The sequence below is a fragment of the Leopardus geoffroyi genome, chromosome D3 (assembly GCF_018350155.1).
Source record: "Leopardus geoffroyi isolate Oge1 chromosome D3, O.geoffroyi_Oge1_pat1.0, whole genome shotgun sequence".
Classification (NCBI taxonomy): Eukaryota; Metazoa; Chordata; class Mammalia; order Carnivora; family Felidae; genus Leopardus; species Leopardus geoffroyi.
Window position 1 is genome coordinate 38,653,067 of NC_059339.1, and position 18,675 is coordinate 38,671,741.

Sequence of the window (18,675 nt, forward strand, 5' to 3'; positions counted from 1 at the left end):
GGAGCCGAGCCGAAGTCTCAAGACAGGACTGGAGGGGGGGTGGGGCGGGATGAGGGAAGGATGGGGGTGACTTGGAGCAGGGGATGTGGGTGGTGGGGAATCTCCTGTCTAGAGATGGTAGAGGAAAAACAAGATGGAGAGCACATGTCTGATTTCAGAACGGGCTTATGATATCCTGCAAGCGGTGGGGAAATGGGCTGGAGTTCTTATCAAGCAGTTCTTGCAGTTTTATCATGTAAGTGTATCATGGTTTGTATCATGTAAGTTTGTATCATGTAAGTGACACGTAAGGGAAGGTTAAAAATAGAGCAGGTGCTTCAAGCACGAGGATAACCTGAACCGTTGGAAAAGATAGAACTAAGAATTCAAAGGAGTTTCTTTTGTATGAAACCTGTCAATTCTCAGAAATAGTTGGGGAAAACTGGTCTGATCAGTTCATACTCTGTAGTTCATACGTGACTTGACGTTTAAAGACTGACAATACCAGGTCATATACTAATGCCGATGACGCCATGAGTTTCTGATTTGATGATTCAGAACACCGTTCCAGGATTTCTCCATGTATCAGAGTCTTCGTGTTAATATTTCTTCTCACTATACAGTGTTGTGGATACAGGGGGTGAGGGAAATGGACAGGAATGTGTACTGACCTCAGGACAGAGCCTGAAAGTTGCTTTTCGGAATAAATTCCTTGTAAAAGCCTGTTTGTTATGGGACTTTCGCATCAAAACGTGATATAAAACTCACTTCACGTGCAAACATTAGGTGCTTTGAACTTTTAAAAACTTAGACTTAAGGTGAAGAGGAGTTTCCTGTGACCAGAAATACAGACGATCCACTGGAAGCATGAAGCATGACATCACCTCTGACATTTAGCGATTGGAGAGCCCCAAATAGATTGTCAAATAGATTATGCAAATCTGGCCAACTTGGATATTTTGGGTATGATTGGGATGTTCTGACATTTCATTATTTTTTTAATGTTTATTTTCGAGAGAGAGAGCATGAGCAGGGGAGGGTAGGGAGAGAGGGGGACAGAGGATCTGAAGCAGGCTCCACGCTAACAGCAGATAGCCCGACGCGGGGCTGGAACTCACGAACTGAGGTCGTGACCTGAGCCGAAGTCAAACGTTCAACCAACTGAGCCACTCGGGCACCCCTCTGACATTTTTAAAATAGAAGGAATTATCCCTAAGATTGAAGACTTCCTCACACAGCCTGGCTTCCTTCTGGGAGAATAATTTCTCACGTTCCAGCTATTTCTGAGAAAGGCCAAGCTTCCTACATATCACTATCAGCAGATGGGAGTCGGTGGAGGACGGGGGCACATTGGGATCTGACGGCCATTGGGAACAGGAGGGACCAGCCGGCACATCCACGAGTTACCTGGGCCTGAACTTACCTGAATCACAGAGGCCAGAGTCAGGGGACAGTCACAGGTCGGAGCACATGAAGACTACAGGTTGGAACAGCAGCAAAGGTTGGCAACAGACAGGTAAGAAGACAGAGGATTGAGAGAGGAGTCCAGCATGGCTGGCAGAGTCCAGAAGCTTACCAAGGGCTTGCTCCTCTGGGTACAGATGGCTTTTTAAAACTCTGATATTAGCGTGTTGGCTTGTCACTGCCCCTTCCTCCTAAATGTGAGCTGGCAGGGAGCAGAAGATGAAGGGGACACAGAAGTCTAGTTGAGTGTCCTGGCCAGTTGGATACCTATTAATTAAGGCTTGACAATAAATGGATGTCTTTTAAGAACTAATGACTAATTTCTAGCTGTCGTGCCGTGGCCGTGGCCCATGAAATGCCCCTGCTGTGCCCAGAATGGCGCCTACGGAATTTTTTGACAGGGACTGCGTATTAAAAAGAATAAACACCTGACTCCAGGCCTTTTAGATACGAAAAAAGAAAAATGCTAATGCCATTTATAAGGCCATGCATGAGTCATGGTGACTTACAGCCCTCCCCTCCACACACACACACACACACACACACACGCACATCCCTTTAGTATTTTGTTCAACTCGACCCTTCTTCCAGCTCCAGCCATCTCCCAGTGCCCACTCTGTCCTGAGGTCCGTACCCACTCATGTCCGTTTCCTTTACCTCTCTAGGGTGGCTTTTCCAGGAGGTTCCCCCTCCTTCTTGATTTCTCTTAACCCCATTTGTAATCAATCTCTCATTACATTTCTTCCAGCATCCCCTTTCGAGTGTACCATTTGTCCCTGCAAGAACACTTGATCTGTAGCTACTCACTAGCTTTGTGACATTGGGCGAGTTTTTAGCAAGTCTTTCAAATCTGTCAGGTGGGAGAATGTGTGAAGCGATAGTTTAAAACCACGTCAAAATGGCGATATTGACCAGCCCGGACCGACAGAAATGGCAAGTTCATGTGCGCCGTGAGAACTAGTTAAGCGTTAAGCGCCTCAGGTAGCGCCCAGCATCTTGTAAGCAATGACTTCTTTCTGCTTGCGACACTCAGACCGGATGAATTCCGTGTTTGGCCAAGGAGAGCAACTCTATGCCGCCTTCTCTCCCCTCTCCCAAGTAGATGATGCTCATTTATCGTACGTCTGACTCCTCACCGAGCCCAGAGGCAAATTCAAACCCTTTGAAGGTAAGAGGCACTGCTTCCCAACCCCTCCTCGGCTGGTCTCGCCCCACAAAGGCATTTTCACTCCCACCGGCCGGCTCGTGTAGCTCCAGAACTTTCCGCTGCCATTCCCATGGGCACAGCCCACTCCCGGCATCTCTCAACGGGATTTTTTTTCACAGAAACGTCCTTCCGTGCGATGGTTTGTTCTGCCTGGCCCTGTTAATACTTGATCCCTACAGCAGTTACCCTCAGGCTTCTGTGGGCTCACCTACTTGCTCCAGAACTTTTGTGTGATTTTGTTTTTCTGGAACAGGTGTGTTCTGGATTTCAGACGTTTTATAAATAAGCGTGACTTGCAGGGCTCCGGGTGGGAGGCGGGGTGATGAGAAGCCACCTGATCGGCTGAATATGTCCCAAACAAGGCTGAAGCAGAGCTCAGGTTGTCTCTGGGCGTGTCTGGGGGTAATTTGCCGCAGGTAAGAATATTGCAAATAAATCAGAACACACATATGTGCCTATTTGCACGCCGCTGTCCCCGTACTAATGGCAGCCTTGTCTTTTCAGCTCAATTGAGCTTTACAGCTCAATTATCCCAGCTCTGCGCTCACCCTGTAATCTGTCCCTTCTAAATGATACCACAACATCTCAAAGGTCCTTCTTTACCTTGACGGTAAAGAGGTTTTTTGAGTTTACATGCATTTTATTTTTAAACAACCTACATGGCACGTTTTCTTAGAAACGATGCCTCCGCTCCAGATAAAGCAAGGTCAGAATAAATGAAGAGCTCAAGATGACGTCAGTCCCATCCGTCTTCAGTCCTGGTGTTGTGTGAATGAGCAGCAGCCAGCTATGACGACGGGTGATAATGTCCAAAGTTAATAGCCAAATTCGTCAACATTTTTCCATTTCTAAACCATCCTTAAAGAAGATCATATATGGGGTCACACCCTACTCGCAGTAGGCCAGCGGGGCAGCCATGCCTCCCGGATTCATGTTTTCACCAATAAAAGACTGGTAGTTTTTAAAAATAGCAAGGATGTGCTCGATTTGTCCTGCAGCCCCTGTCATAAAAGGTTTCACCCTTTCTGGCCTCTGTTCTTCAAGTCTGCCTTTGACTGATTTCACGTAATCTTTGATGTACTTCTCGTAGGCTTCCTTTGTGAAGCTGGTTTCCCGCAAGTGATGGTTCATGACAATACCCACGCCAGTGAGGACTCAAACTTTCTGAAATCCTGCTTCTCGGTCCTAGGTCCCAGCCAGGTCCAAGGTTCCTTCACCTTTGGATTGAATTTAGAACATGTTCATGCAAATAAAATACGAAGGAACCAAAGCATGCACAGAGATTTAAAGAATCAAGATAACAGGGGTAAAACATCTCCCTCCCTTCTGAAATAATATGCTCGAATACAAAGGAGGTACTAACGAGGCCAGACTTTCCTTACTTTTGTTAGGTGGATTGCCAAAGAAACCGTCCCCACCATGAACACCGTGCAGCCTTTGGTGTGTATGCAGCAAACATCGCTCAGAGGTCCTGCTGTTTCGGTGGAGTCAGTGGTTTCCCTGCCGCATCAGCAAACTCTATTTGACATTAACTCATACCAAGAGCAGCACCGGATTGATGTAGCATATTAATTAATTTAAAGCGGAAACACTCTTCCTGCACTGTTGCTAAGAGATGTAAAACCCACCCACTGCTGGGTGGGGTGGAAGGAGGCGGGAACAGGCACATACTTCAGACTGCAGACCAGGATTATCCGGCTGGTTCTGGGAATGAGATCAGGGCGGATAAGTCCGCTCACCCAAATGCAGCGGGGTTTTTTTTCCCCCCCCTTGTCTACTAAAATTTAAAAATTTAGTTGTCCTATCAACATCTTCATTTTGCATGCGGTTATTGTATATGCACAATTGTGATTCCTTTTTACACCGAGAGAGTCCGTGTGCATTTCCAAACTATATCCTGAATGCAAACACTTAGCATACTAGTATATTTTATGGATATGTAACTTTGCCTACGAAGAGTAATCCAAATAATGTTGTAATTCCTTTTCCTAACTCAGAGAAGAGAAAATACTAGTACTAGATTTTAGAGCCTCCTTAGGGTGTCTTCTGTCTGAGCCAGGTTTAGCCCATGCAAATATCACATGCGTTTTGTATTTAAATGTTGCCAGATTCGTATTTCACTTTCCAGTGTATTTGCTGCAACGTTGCAAGACATTGCTGTATTTCGGGGATCATTTTGCTCTGCTTTCAACGGTTTTGTCAGCCTTGAATTTATTTGGGGGAATGCTACCTAGTTTGATTTCAGAGGAGTTGTCCTTGAGGATGGAGAAGCCAACGGCCCAAGGCGGTTTTGGACACCGAGCTAGCTGCCTCCTGACTAGATGTCAGGTGCTGCCCAACTTCTCATCCACGTCTGGCCTTCCATAGAGCTCAGACTTTCCGAGTACCTCATGGTGACTTTAAGGTGAATTTTTTCATTAGCCTCAGCTATGGGGCTATATTTAAATAATTATCTCTGGAATACTACTCAGCAAGTGTGGCTCAACTCTGATGACATCTTGAAGAGCACAAACGGAAAGAATCTATTGATCAGCAAACCTCATGGTTCCAGTTGCCAGGGTTCAGCTTAAGTCTGCGGCCCTCAGCCTGGATATGAACAGTGACCATGGCTGTGCTTATAGGAAGCCTCAAATCCACGTCTTGGCAAGCTCACCCAAGTTAAGGTGGCCAAGATCCTGCTCAGAATACCTCTCTTCAAAGTGAAGCCCGAGTGAATTCCTTCCCAGGACTCCCCCAACTGCTACAACTCCCCTGGTGGGATCCACCATGGTTCCCTGTCAGCAGTCTATAATCCCAGCAGCCGGTGACTTTTCAAGCAAAGACAAACTACATTATGTTTTGTATTCCCAGCAGCTAGTACAATACCTGATACATATATGTTTAGTAAATCACTGAAATGAGTGCAGAAGTTGGATAAGATCTGATCCTGATTCCTAGACAGAAATAAGGGCCCACCTGAGCTGAATCAAGGGCATGGGGGCACTGTGGGGAGAATCCAACCAGCTCTATACCTGGTGGGACCCAGAGAACCATCACCCTCCTTCCAGATCTTTCTGTATGACCCAGGACCTGAATCTTCAGATCCATTTTCCAGGTCATTGTATGCTCTATCTACTCGAAATTGAGGTTTTGACTTAGATTTTATATATGCTCTGAGACCACCCTCCATGTTTCAGGGTTACTGTCGGTCAGCTTTTAATCAGCTTGATCACATGACCGCCAGCACCCCTGTGAGGCGTGCTGTCCGTCATCAGGAGTGCTCAGCCTAAACATCACCAGCTCCTACTCTTTTCTGGAAACTTTTCAAGTCTTTTAGATGGACAACAGGTCTGGTCATCCTCTATAGTAGGCCCTCGACAGTATGATGCCTGCAGACTCTTTGCACCCAGGGGTGATAACTCAAGTCACCCACAAGTGTTGGGAATCACAGAATATCTTCAGTGCTGCTGAGATTTATATAACTCTTTCTTTTCACCTCCTTTCCTTCACCGTGACTGGAACACCAACTAACGTCCTGACCCTGAAGGCATGGGCGCCACTCAGAAGAACCTCTTCTTTTCTGAAACAAAATAATCAGGAACGTTGACAGTCACAGCAGAATTTATATGAGCAGCTTCCTCCCCCAACCGAATCTTCTCACACTCTTATCAAGAAGAGCAGGTAGCTTTGGCCTTCTGTATACCTGACCCTCCAAATTAAAACAGGCTGTGGGGCGCCTGGGTGGCGCAGTCGGTTAAGCGTCCGACTTCAGCCAGGTCACGATCTCGCGGTCCGGGAGTTCGAGCCCCGTGTCAGGCTCTGGGCTGATGGCTCAGAGCCTGGAGCCTGTTTCCGATTCTGTGTCTCCCTCTCTCTCTGCCCCTCCCCCGTTCATGCTCTGTCTCTCTCTGTCCCAAAAATAAATAAAAACGTTGAAAAAAAAAATTAAAACAGGCTGTGATCAAGGCCTGCTTGACAAATTAAGGAGACCGTTATCTCCAGCGAGTTGATTTTTGTGCGGGAGGTGATGCAGTATAGAAAAGGGCAGAGAGTGGATCAGGGCTTGCATATGAAAGGGTGAGACCCATGAGTAAAAACTCGTATTCTAGCAAATCATGACCACTGTGAGTATGTGACTGTATCATTCGGCCTGTGAAATGCCATAGATGTGGTCTAATATTTCACGAACAAATTTGCCACTCCTTGCTCCATCCCGATAAAATAAAGGCCAAAAACTTCATTGTGACATTCAAGGCAACTCGCGCTGAGAACCTACCCACCTTTTCAGCATCAACAGTAGAGACTTCACAACTCACCCACAGCCTCAAGTGTAGACACATCGGGTCCCCATCCCTCAAGCCCACATTCACACTTTGGAATATTGGTTCATGGTGAGCCCTCTAGACCAGAACTTGCCACCCTTATTTACTTAATAACATACATAGTAAGTCATAATTTTGCATGGCAAATGGGATAAAGTGGAAGGATTTGGGGACGTGTGTTGGGCTGTGTGAGAAAAATAATGGTTTTCCCTTATATAATTATGAGTAAATATACAGACAGTACCTTAAGATAAATGTGATTTTTAAATAATTTTTTTCTAATTTTTTTTTTTAACGTTCATTTATTTTTGAGACAGAGAGAGACAGAGCATGAACGGGGGAGGGGCAGAGAGAGAGGGAGACACAGAATCGGAAACAGGCTCCAGGCTCTGAGCCATCAGCCCAGAGCCCGACGCGGGGCTCGAACTCACGGACTGTGAGATCGTGACCTGAGCTGAAGTCGGACGCTTAACCGACTGAGCCACCCAGGCGCCCCTTAAATAATATTTTTAATATATTTTCAATGTTTATGATAAGTTTCCCATGGTCTTTACATGAGCATATGTTTTCAGTATCTGCTTTTAATGCCTGAAATGTTTTCATATGATTCCTCCACAAGAAATTTTAATGATGACTTATTCAAATTCTGATGGTCTCTCTTGGTGTTATTTTTAAATAACAAGGTAATAAAACTATATAAGCCATTGATGTTATAATCATGCTAAATTTATAAGGCCTTGTTATATTTAAATACCACAACAGCTCTCCTACTGACAAATGTAATTTTTAAATTCTTCTGATAATGGATTTTAAATCCAGTTGAAGTTTTTATTCCATTATGTCAAAATTTATTTGCGTATTCATTCATACAAAAACACTGTTATCGAGCTCTTATTCTTTATCAAGTTCTCTAGGTAGTAGTGATTCAGCAATGAATAATAACAACAACAACAAAACATCCCTGCCATCGTGGAGTTCACATTCTGGTCAGGGGAGACAAACTATAAACAAACTAAAGTAAAACTTAGGGTTGTCTTTAGCAATGGTAGTGCTGGCCAATTTTGAATAGCGTGGTCAGGGAAGACCTCACCAAAAATATGATATCTGAACAAAGACCTGGAGAAGATGAGGGAATGAGTCAGGTGGCTCTGTGGGAGAAGAGCGCTCCAGGCGGGAGTCAGAAGCACATGCAAAGTGGAGATAAAGAATGTCACCGGCTGGTTTAAGAAACAAGATGGTGGCCGTGGTACACTGAGCAAAATAACCACGGCAGGCAATCGTGTGATATGAAATGGGACAAATAACAGAGGTCAGATGATAGGGAGCTCTACTGGCCACTGTGAGGACTTCCTCTAAGTGAGATTGAGAAGCCAAGGCAGGTTTGATAGCACAGGAGGGATAAAACATATATGATTGAAAAGATGACTTTATCCTCTGTGTTGAGGATAGACTCTGTAATAGTCAGGGTTCTCCAGAGAACCAGAACCAATAAGACATATGGAGATTTTATATATATATATATATATATATATATATATATATATATATAATCTCCATATATATATATACATATATATATATGAGGAAATTTATATATATATATATATATATATATGAGGAAATATATGGGAATTGGCTCACACAGTTATGGAGGCCTAGAAGTCCCACAACAGTCTGCCATCTGCAAGCTGAAAAACCAAAAAAGCTATGGTGTCCTTCTCTAAGTACCAAGGCCTGACAACTAGGGGAGTTGATGGTATAACTGAGGTCTGAGGTCAAGAGACTGAGAACCAGGAGCTCTGATGTCCAAAGGCAGGAGACGATGGATGTTTCAGCTCAAGAAAAGAGGGAAGTCACCTTTCCTTCACCTTTTTTTCTGTTCGGGACCCCCCTGCACTAGGGGATGCCCACCCCATTGGTGAGGGCAGACCTCCTCACTCAGTCCACTAAATCAGACGCTAATCTCTTCTAGAAGCACCTGTATAGACACGCCAGAAACTAATATTTTGCAAGCTATCTGGGCATCCCTTGGCCAGTCGAGATGACACAACGTTAATTGTCACAGACTACAGGGGGGCAAGGATCGCAACAGAGAGGACAGTTAGGGGTCTTTGCAATAATGCAGGCCACAGATGATAGATGAGAAGAATCAGCATTTCACAACACTCCTTTGGGCCCGTTTGTATTATTCCTCGGTGCCACAGTTCACCAACTGGGAAGCTGTGCTCTGCAGAATCCATAGACTGAGCCAAAGGAAGGTACGTAGGGACCTTAACTGTTTCCGTTCCAGATTTTAATTTTACATATATCCCAGGAATATTGAATCCAAGGTTAAACAACCCTAAGCCCTGAACCCAAGTTTAAACAATCAAACCATAATTCTTGAGCCTTGACATTGTTGAAATGAGATAATTTTCCTATGCCACAGCCTTAGCTTGATCTGTTAATTCTCAAGTACAGGTGAGAGCATTAGGCTCTGACATGGGTTCAGCCATGTCCTCATCCTGGGGACACACAGACTCAGGCAGTGCTCTCTGCATTTGCACTTATCCCACCTGCAGAAATCACTCCTGGGTCCTCCTCCGTGTGGTCCTTTCTGTGCGTACCATCAAGACCTTTAGTCTGCCTGGAGATGTGTGCCTAGGAGAAGGAGAGGTTAGGAGACCAAGAGTCCCCTGTCATCCTCCAAAGGCTTGCTTCTCTGGCCCTGCCCCAGATCCATGTCCAGTTCGACCCCCAGTTCCTCACTGACCCACTGCCCATGACCACCTATCCGCACAACAAGATTCAGACCTGGCCCCACCTTTTGCCTACCTTTATTCCAGAGTAAATAATTTATGTTCTCCACAGACTGATTGCCACCTCACAGCTCTGTGACTTTCTTCTCGTTACTCCCTCTGCATGGAGCCTCTGCCCACTTTCCTTATCAGGTTAACTTTTACTCATTCTTCAGAGCTTCATCCAGGCATCGTGGCCAACTGTTCATGGCTAACACTCCAAACAAATGCTCCTTTGCATTCCCCGGCTGTTAGAGGCACAGCATCGTATTGAAGGCATTGCTTTGTGTCTTTCTTTCCTACCAGACTCTTCAAGTTTTCAGGGGCCGGAGATGATAGCCTATCTACTTCCACATTGCCATGAATTTCTACATTGTTTGTGAAACTCAAACTCTCCTGTCTGTAAAGGTTACCCAACAATTTCAGTAGTCCAAACTGATTTCTTCCTTGTCTGAATTCTCACCAGAACCAAGTGACTTTGTAAGTTGTCTGTATTCTGTGATGCTGTGTTTTTCACCCACTGCTCAGCTTGATTCAGGTTTCATGCAGATTAGGATCATGTATTCAATACATACTCTAATGGCCAGCAAGACTTAGCACAGGGATACACACAGACCACAGATGGAAAGTCCTTACAGACTGTTCCACAAACTCTAGTTTCTAGTTCCACAAACTATGATTTAGGGAGTGATTGTGAACATTATTTAGTAAACATTCAAGGTGAGATTTGATTCTTTCGGTGAAATGTGGTTAAAAAACAGGTGAAGGAGATGAAGAGGCACAAACTTCCAAATGAAATAAATGCATCAGAGGAATGAAAGGGAAGTATAGGAAATACAGTCAAGAATATTATAATAACTTTATATGGCAAAAGGGGGTAACTACATTTGGAGTGAGCATTTTGTAATGTGTGCAATTGTCAAATCGTTAAACTGTATACCTGAAACTAATTATAATGTTGCATGTTAACGATACATCAATTAAAAATAAGAATTTTTTAAATATAAAATCTATGATAACCCTTTTTCCCTATTATATTCATGTCTTTCCAAAGACTAAAGAGAAACCCTCAAAAAAACGTAGACAAAATCCCAAAGGAAATGACATCAGTATAGTTGGTCATTCCTCTCCAAAGTCTGTGTCTCTTTGAAGCTTCCACGTTAGAATTGTCGTAAAAGCCGATATTTAGATACTTACACATTCCATGTTGACTTCATTCTGCTCACTCACGTGTAAATATAATTTGATGGCTATTACAGTCTCCCAAAGTTAACAGTCATCAACATAGGAAAACATCATTTATAATAAAGTTGATCAATCAGATCCATATTTCATTTTTTATCTTTCTGGTTTGGGGTACAAAAGATTAGTTTAATTAGTAATTCAAAGAACAGACATAGATGTAACTTTGGGTTGTAATTATATAGTGACATTTGGAAATCTCCAATATACATCTTGTCTAATAGTATTGGGTAATCCTTAAAATATTGTATAGTAAATTTAATGAAGTAGAATATCATTACTTTTAAAAAAAGAGAGAATGCTCACAAACCATTTGTAATCTGGGAGTAACTGCATACGCTTAGCAGCCTGCAGAGTTTGGAAGAAAGCTTACTGATGTAGTTCTTTTTAGACGCTTTGATTATTGTGGCTGACTTTATATTTAGCAACTGTCCTGTCAAATCGCTGTGCGTGTTGTTTCATGTCACATACTTACAAAGTGACAGGGACTTTTAAGTTTATTAAACTAAGCACCTACTATAAGTGGTAGAATAGAAGAGTTTATACAACAAGAAAGCTTACCCTTGAAACGCTTTTGTAGCAGCTAAAGAGCAATTAATGCCTCTGCTCATATAATTCCTTTTTGGTGTGTAAAAATTGTTCTTCTAAATGACTTAGCCTTTTAAACAAGATGTTCTTATGTTTTATTCATATTTATGAGGAATAAAACACTATCACATAATACGTGTCCTTCTGGCAGTTTATTTCAGATCATTTTAATGAGATATTTTAAATTTTAAAAATTTAATGTACTTTTAAGGAAGAGATCAAGAACAATAAACATTCCCTACGTTCAGCTCTGAAATATTTCTCTAAAACTCTCTGAAAAAAAAATTCATGGCCTGCAATGACTTAAGGTGTATAGAGTGAATACGTGGAATTCTGTAATTCTATGTACTGGACTTAGACCTTGGGTGTTTCTAGTGCTATTGGAATTGTCCATGGTGTTCAGTCAAATTCAGAGTTAGTCCTAAGCAAGTGGTTCTCAAATGTTTTGCTTTTATGGCTTCTTCATACTCTTCAAACTATTTAAGAACCCAACAAGAGGTGTTTTTTCAATTATATCTACCAGTATTTATGTTATCATATATTTAAAAGAAGTGTTAAAAATATTTCATTTAAAAATGATAAATATAGGGGCGCCTGGGTGGCGCAGTCGGTTAAGCGTCCGACTTCAGCCAGGTCACAATCTCGCGGTCCGTGAGTTCGAGCCCCGCGTCGGGCTCTGGGCTGATGGCTCAGAGCCTGGAGCCTGTTTCCGATTCTGTGTCTCCCTCTCTCTCTGCCCCTCCCCCGTTCATGCTCTGTCTCTCTCTGTCCCAAAAATAAATAAACGTTGAAAAAAAAAATGATAAATATATGTTAGCATAAATAGCATATTTTTTTAATAAAAATAGCTCTATTTTCCAAAACCAAAAAAATTCAGTAAGAATAGTGGGATTGTTTTACATTTTTAAAGCTGTCCTTAATGTCTAGATTAATGGGAAAACAGGTGAATTTTCTTATCTGCTTTTGCATTCAATCTGTCGCAGTATATTACTTTGGTTGAAGAATACGAAGAAAATCAAGCCTCATACAGATGTATTTTTGTGGTATTCTTATAAAATTTTGGACATTCTTTTTTTAATGTTTATTTATTTATTTTGAAAGAGAGCATGTACGTGAGCAAGAGAGGGGTAAAGAGAGAGGGAGGGAGAGAGTCCCAAGTAGGCTCCATGCTGTCAGGGCAGAGCCCAACGTGGGGCTCAACCCCATGAACCGTGAAATCATGACCTGAGCCAAAATCGAGAGTCAGACATTTTAACCGACTGAGCCACCCAGGCACCCCTGGACCTTCTTAATACGACACCAGAACTCCACAAGCGATATATGTAGAATCTAAAGCCGTATCATCATACTTCTTATGTTCTTTTATATCATAGTACATTGGCTTGTATCTTCCACTTCTGACTTAATTTATGATTGTAATATTATGCATTGGTCATTTGGAAAATATTGGTTCTCTGGGTTATGCAGATCTTTTAAGTGGATATATTTCATTATACAATACCAAAAAATCTCTTTCATCAGTGTAATCACTAATATTAGAATACTCAAAATCTTTAAGCTACAGAGCTGAAACGTTTACAGTGGCAAAGACAAGTTTTCTATGACTCTAATTTTAACTCGGAAGCCTAAATTTCATCACTGGCAAAAACAATTTCAGTTGAAGTAGTTTTCCTTGAAGTGGCCAGCTCTTTTCATTTGTTTTTGAGAAAATGTCTGCCAAAACCCAAGTCTGAATAAGTGTGGTTTGTCTCTTGATGAATCATATCCCAAAGCATAAGCCAGTTAGTTTGCTTTGCAACTCAAATGGCCACACAGGTGCTTTTCCTCAGGGCAAATAGCATACATTGGTAGGCAGCAAAAATGCTCTTATGTACTTCCAATCTCAGCATCAAACTACTAAAAGACGTATTAAGGGTTGAGATCAAATAAAATTAATAATTTTTATTGCTCTATAAAAGGCATCTTTCTTCATTACTCTTTCTTTCTCTCTTCCCTTCCTCCCTTCTTCCTTCCTCCCTTCTTCTCTTTCTTTCTTTCTTTCTTTCTTTCTTTCTTTCTTTCTTTCTTTCTTTCACTACAAGTGCATTGTGTTGAATAACATGACTTCTGGGAGAGTTTTCTCCCATTACCTGGACTTGCTCTAAACGGCCAACAGTTTCAGCCACCATTGTTTTTGCACCTTCAGTGCAAATGTCCACACTGTAAAAAGGGTAAATAACATCTCAGTATTATTAGGAGAACAGTTTGACTGAAAGTTCTTTGAGAATCATTGTCCTAAGAAATCACAAACTCATAGGCCACTGGAGATGCAATGGACACCCCAATAGAATCACAATTTTAGAAGAGGCATTGAGAGACCATGTAGTGAAATTTTACATCTGTCCAACATTTGCAAGTATTACAGAGCACGGAGTACTAATATGGGGTATAGCAGTCTGCATTCTATAAAAATAGAATACAGCTTCCATTTTACAATACTATAGAGGAGTATTTTCTTTTTTTTTTTTTTCAACGTTTATTTATTTTTGGGACAGAGAGAGACAGAGCATGAACGGGGGAGGGGCAGAGAGAGAGGGAGACACAGGATCGGAAACAGGCTCCAGGCTCTGAGCCATCAGCCCAGAGCCCGACACGGGGCTCGAACTTACGGACCGCGAGATCGTGACCTGGCTGAAGTCGGACGCTTAACCGACTGCGCCACCCAGGCGCCCCTATAGATGAGTATTTTCAACTAGGGATTTTTCATTCCTAAAACATCCTACCCTATACATAAATGAAATTCCTCATTCATAAATTTAATCCCATCACTTATTTTATTTTCAGTAGAGATGGAGGTTACTCTGCAGAAGATTATTTCTAAAAGCATGTGAAGTCAGTCCTCTCTGCCTTCTCAGCTTATTCAATCATAATACGATCCTTACACGTTTGCTTTTACAACCAATTGATATCCCCTTTTTGACGCACCAGTCTTTCCCAGGATGCTTTTTCACGTACATCTATTCTTTCCCGGTCCATCCCTTTATCACTGGCTTTGCTGATCTGAAATATAGCCCACATCTTCCTCCAGCACCATTCCTACGTGCTCTGCCGTAAGAATGTCTAGCTTGCAAATGCCCTTCCTCATGGAAAGCTTCTGAACAGTGGCCAGCACCATTGTCAGAGCATTTCTATGCATGCAGAGGCTGAAGGGAGGGGTATAAGGCTAGAATTTGGGCACACAAGGGAAAGGAGATCAACTGTATACTGGACCAGCCTTGTCCGATAGAGCTCTCTGCAGTGATGGAAATCTTTCACACCTGGGTTGTCCCACAGAGGAGGACATGTGGCTTCAGATCTTTGAAGTATGGCTTCTATGACTGACTTCAATTTTATTTTGTTCTAACGAATTTAAATTTAAATGGCCCTATATGTGCAGTAGTTACCCTATTATACAGGAAAGTAAAGACTCTGCTGTGGTAATGGGAGTGTTCCAGACAACGGAGCCCATGTGATCCTGAGGCCTGAACGACTGTGAAGCAGAGACCCTCTCTCCATTACAACCCACACGGGACACGTAACGTGAGGAAGAAATACACTTTTATGTGTTAAGACGTACGAAATTCGGAATCCTCTCGCTGCAGCAGAACTTCGGCCTTCCTGACTGAAAAGAATACATATCACAACCACCTGAGACCAAGACCCCCTCCCAAATTGGAACCTGGGTACCTGGGGTTTGGGTTCAAAACCTAAACTGAGGACCTCTCTGGGTGAGCTGGATGCATGCTCGTCTGATGAAGAACGACGATGTGAAAGGCAACATCGTTGTTACTCTGGATACTACAGAAGGGAGGCTTGGAAACACAAAGGTAAGTTTTGCAAGGTCACTTGGGTATTAAGTGAAGGAAATACAGTCTGAACTTGCCCTTTGCCTGCACCCTGCTTCCTTTCCTCTTGTTAGAACTGGTGGGGATGGTGGAAGAGAACAGAGTGATATGTCCTGGCTTCCCAATTGAATTTGTTAATGCTTTCATCCTTATTCTAATACTTTTAAAAAAATTAATGTTTATTTATTTTTAGGAGAGAGAGAGGGGTGGGGGGAGAGAATCCCAAGCAGGCTCTGCACTGCTAGCATTGAGCCCGATGCAGGGCTTGAACCCCCCAACCATGAGATCATGACCTGGGCTGAAACCAAGAGTAGGTTGCTTAGCCCACTGAGCCACTGAGGCGCCCCCCAAACCTATTATTTTTATGGAGATAATTCTGTAATACTATATACTAATAACGTTTACCTGGAAGAATAAAAGACGAACGCTAGCCAAGAGAAGGCGATGGGGTTGCAGCTGCGGATAAGGAGAATCAGCCTTAGGTGTCAGCGCGAATCCTTGAAAAGCAGCCGCTGAGCCAGAGCTGAGAGTTGAAGAGGTTAATTTGAGGAGGGGGAGGACGGCCTCTGAAGGGTAGGAAGCAGGACTGGACAGGAGAAGACTCAGGCGCCCAGTCAGATCTGACCCCCGTGAAAGGCAAGCGCCAGGAGGAGCCACCACTGCCATGCAGACGTGACAGAGTCCCGGCCAACCCAGTGGAGAGCTCTTGAGCAAAAAACGATGCCATTGGTAGAGTCCCTCCCCTGGGCAGAAAGGGCCGGGCCCTAGCAGTGCCTTCCGGTCAGCTCCTCACAGCTGAATGGCAAGCTCTTCGTGAGGGAGGCCTGAGGAGGCACCTGCCAGCTGCACCGGACCAGGTATTCACACACACAGTAAAGCTACTGCCACCAGGACAAGATGGCGTTGGTGTAAGAACGGAAAGGGGGTCGGTGCGACAGAGCGAGGAGGAAAAATTGCATCAGCAAATGAGAATCGCTATGTGCGAAAAGTTTAATTCAGCGGGAGAAATCGATTATTAACAAATGGCGTTGGCATACGTGGCTGGAAAATAAAAGGGGCTCCAACTTAGGCATAGACAAAAATTCATGCCAGAGGCATACAAGATGTACCTATAATTAATAAAATAATTAAAATACTGCAGGAAAATCTATGAAGTTGTACCCATACAATCCAGCAGTGAGGACGAACTTATTATTCAAGGCTGGAAACCTAGAAGGTAATACCAAAAAAACATATAGGGATATATAAAGCCTCTGTTGAGAAAAGATACTACAAACAAAGTCACTAGATCGATGATAGAACAGGAAAATCATTTTTAACTCAGATAAGAGAGCTGGCTTCTTATATGGTACAGCCGTAAGTGAAGAGGCTGATTTCTTTAAGCTAGGAATGAAAATCAGTTATGTATCTTGTAGCCAAAAGATATGCCTACTATTTACGGTTTCCGTGAGAGTTCAGTGAAGAAATACAGATGTAGGCACAAATTCTATGACCTGAAACTCTTAAGTGATGCCTAAGGAAGAGCCACGGTGACTTCCTCCAGTTCCCGATCCTGCTGAACAAATGGAAGTTGCGAGAAAATCTGACCCTCCTTGTAGGGAAAGGCACTCCCCACCACAGGCATGCCTGGCTGCATGACTCGTTTATGTAATTGTGGGGGGTTTGCACCCATATCCCTGTAGAATATAACGAATGCCCCTGCCTAGGAATATCCCCTAGCCCTGTGGGGAAGTCCTAATTCACCCTAGAAGGTATAGTCCTTTCCTAGATGTGGAACACATGAAAGAGGTTAGTCTTCAGGAAATGGAGTCTACCACACCTCGTAGAGGTAAAGATAGACTCAGTTGTCAGACCGGAGAGGGTCTCAACTCCTAAGCCACCTGTAACAGAAGACGCGTGAGGTAGATTAAGTGAGATATTTAAGCATCGAGGTTCCCTGCAGCAACTTCCCATTTGTTTTCCCAAGCCTCTGGTAAGCATCTCAGCCCTGTCCCTGCTTTACAAAGTTACTGGTGGACCACAGCATGAAAAGCCCAAGGATCTGGTGACACCATCATAACCTTCACCACCTGGGACAATGCAACCATAAGCTTACTATTCCTATGCGAAGTAGAATTACTTGCTTTCGTTCTTTGTTTCTTCAAGCTTCAAGCTATACCCCTTTATCCTAGGATGACAATATTTGTTGAATAATTCAAAGTTCTTCTCAATCTATATAAATTGTATTTTTATGTACAAACTCCAAGACCATCAATATGCATTTGAACTAAATTTGTTTGGAAATATTCGCGGGAATAAATCATCTTGGTATCACAACCACCGCACATCAATGTATAACAATAATTTTCATTAGATTTCCCTCCCTCTAAAATTTGAAAGAGAAATAAATCTTATCCATATCTTTGACGATTGCAATCACAATAGAAATGGTAATTTAATTTCAATATTTCCACGAATGCATGAATATTCCTGCATGTATCATTCACGTGATTTATGCACAGCACGTTCCATTGAAGCTAAAAGTATGCGAGGCCTAAAGGCACAATTATATTTTTAATCCTAACCTCTTTCCAGTAGTTTTCATTTACATGACAGGGAACTGTCTGGCTCTAATGTGACATTTTATAAATTATTGTAAGCCAACGTGGGACGGTGGAGAGAGAACGAGATCTGGAATTTCTAAAAACCTGTGCAATTGTCGCACAGGACAGGGACCTGAGGCTCTGAAGCCAGCTCTGATCCAAGGTCGGCCATTTAATAGACAATCCACTTTACTCACATCTCTGCACCTTACGATTCCTTGTTTGTAAAAGGAGGTCTGAGGTGAGGATTGAGGGAGTCAGTGCAGGGAAAGCACTTGCCCTGTGCATGGCCCACCGTAATACTGGTCTTGGCCTGGCCCCTGGCTGTGTGATGCGACACCAATCACAACCTGTGAGGGCCTCGGTTTCATTATGTAGAGCTAACAGGTTAGAAAGAGTAACCTGCAAATTCCCTTTCAACGTCGCATTCTATATTCTTATATCTGGAAATGGGGTTTTTGTTTTGTTTTGGGTTTTGTTTTTGTTTTGTTTTTGCCCAGAATCATCTACTCCCTCTTCAAGTTTCTTTCCTGCTAAGACTCCCATGACCAGCACCCTGCCATCTGCACGTGCCGCGGAGAGAGAGTCCCTCCTTTCTGCGTCCCCCAAGTTTCTTGTCTCCTGGGATTAAAAGCTCTTAGAACCAGAGATGGTTTCCTTCTCATCTTTGCT

At 43.1% G+C, this 18,675-nt stretch overlaps 1 long non-coding RNA gene across 2 annotated transcripts; it reads left to right on the forward strand.

Annotated features, from left to right (window-relative positions):
- Positions 1 to 3,275: 3,275 nt before the first annotated feature.
- LOC123587262 lies at positions 3,276 to 18,275 on the forward strand. Of its 2 annotated transcripts, XR_006707201.1 has the most exons (4): positions 3,276 to 3,775; positions 6,380 to 6,382; positions 16,940 to 16,950; positions 18,265 to 18,275. It is a non-coding gene; the product is annotated as an uncharacterized LOC123587262 (long non-coding RNA). The 2 variants fall into 2 exon arrangements; XR_006707200.1 differs by lacking the exon at positions 6,380 to 6,382.
- Positions 18,276 to 18,675: the final 400 nt, after the last annotated feature.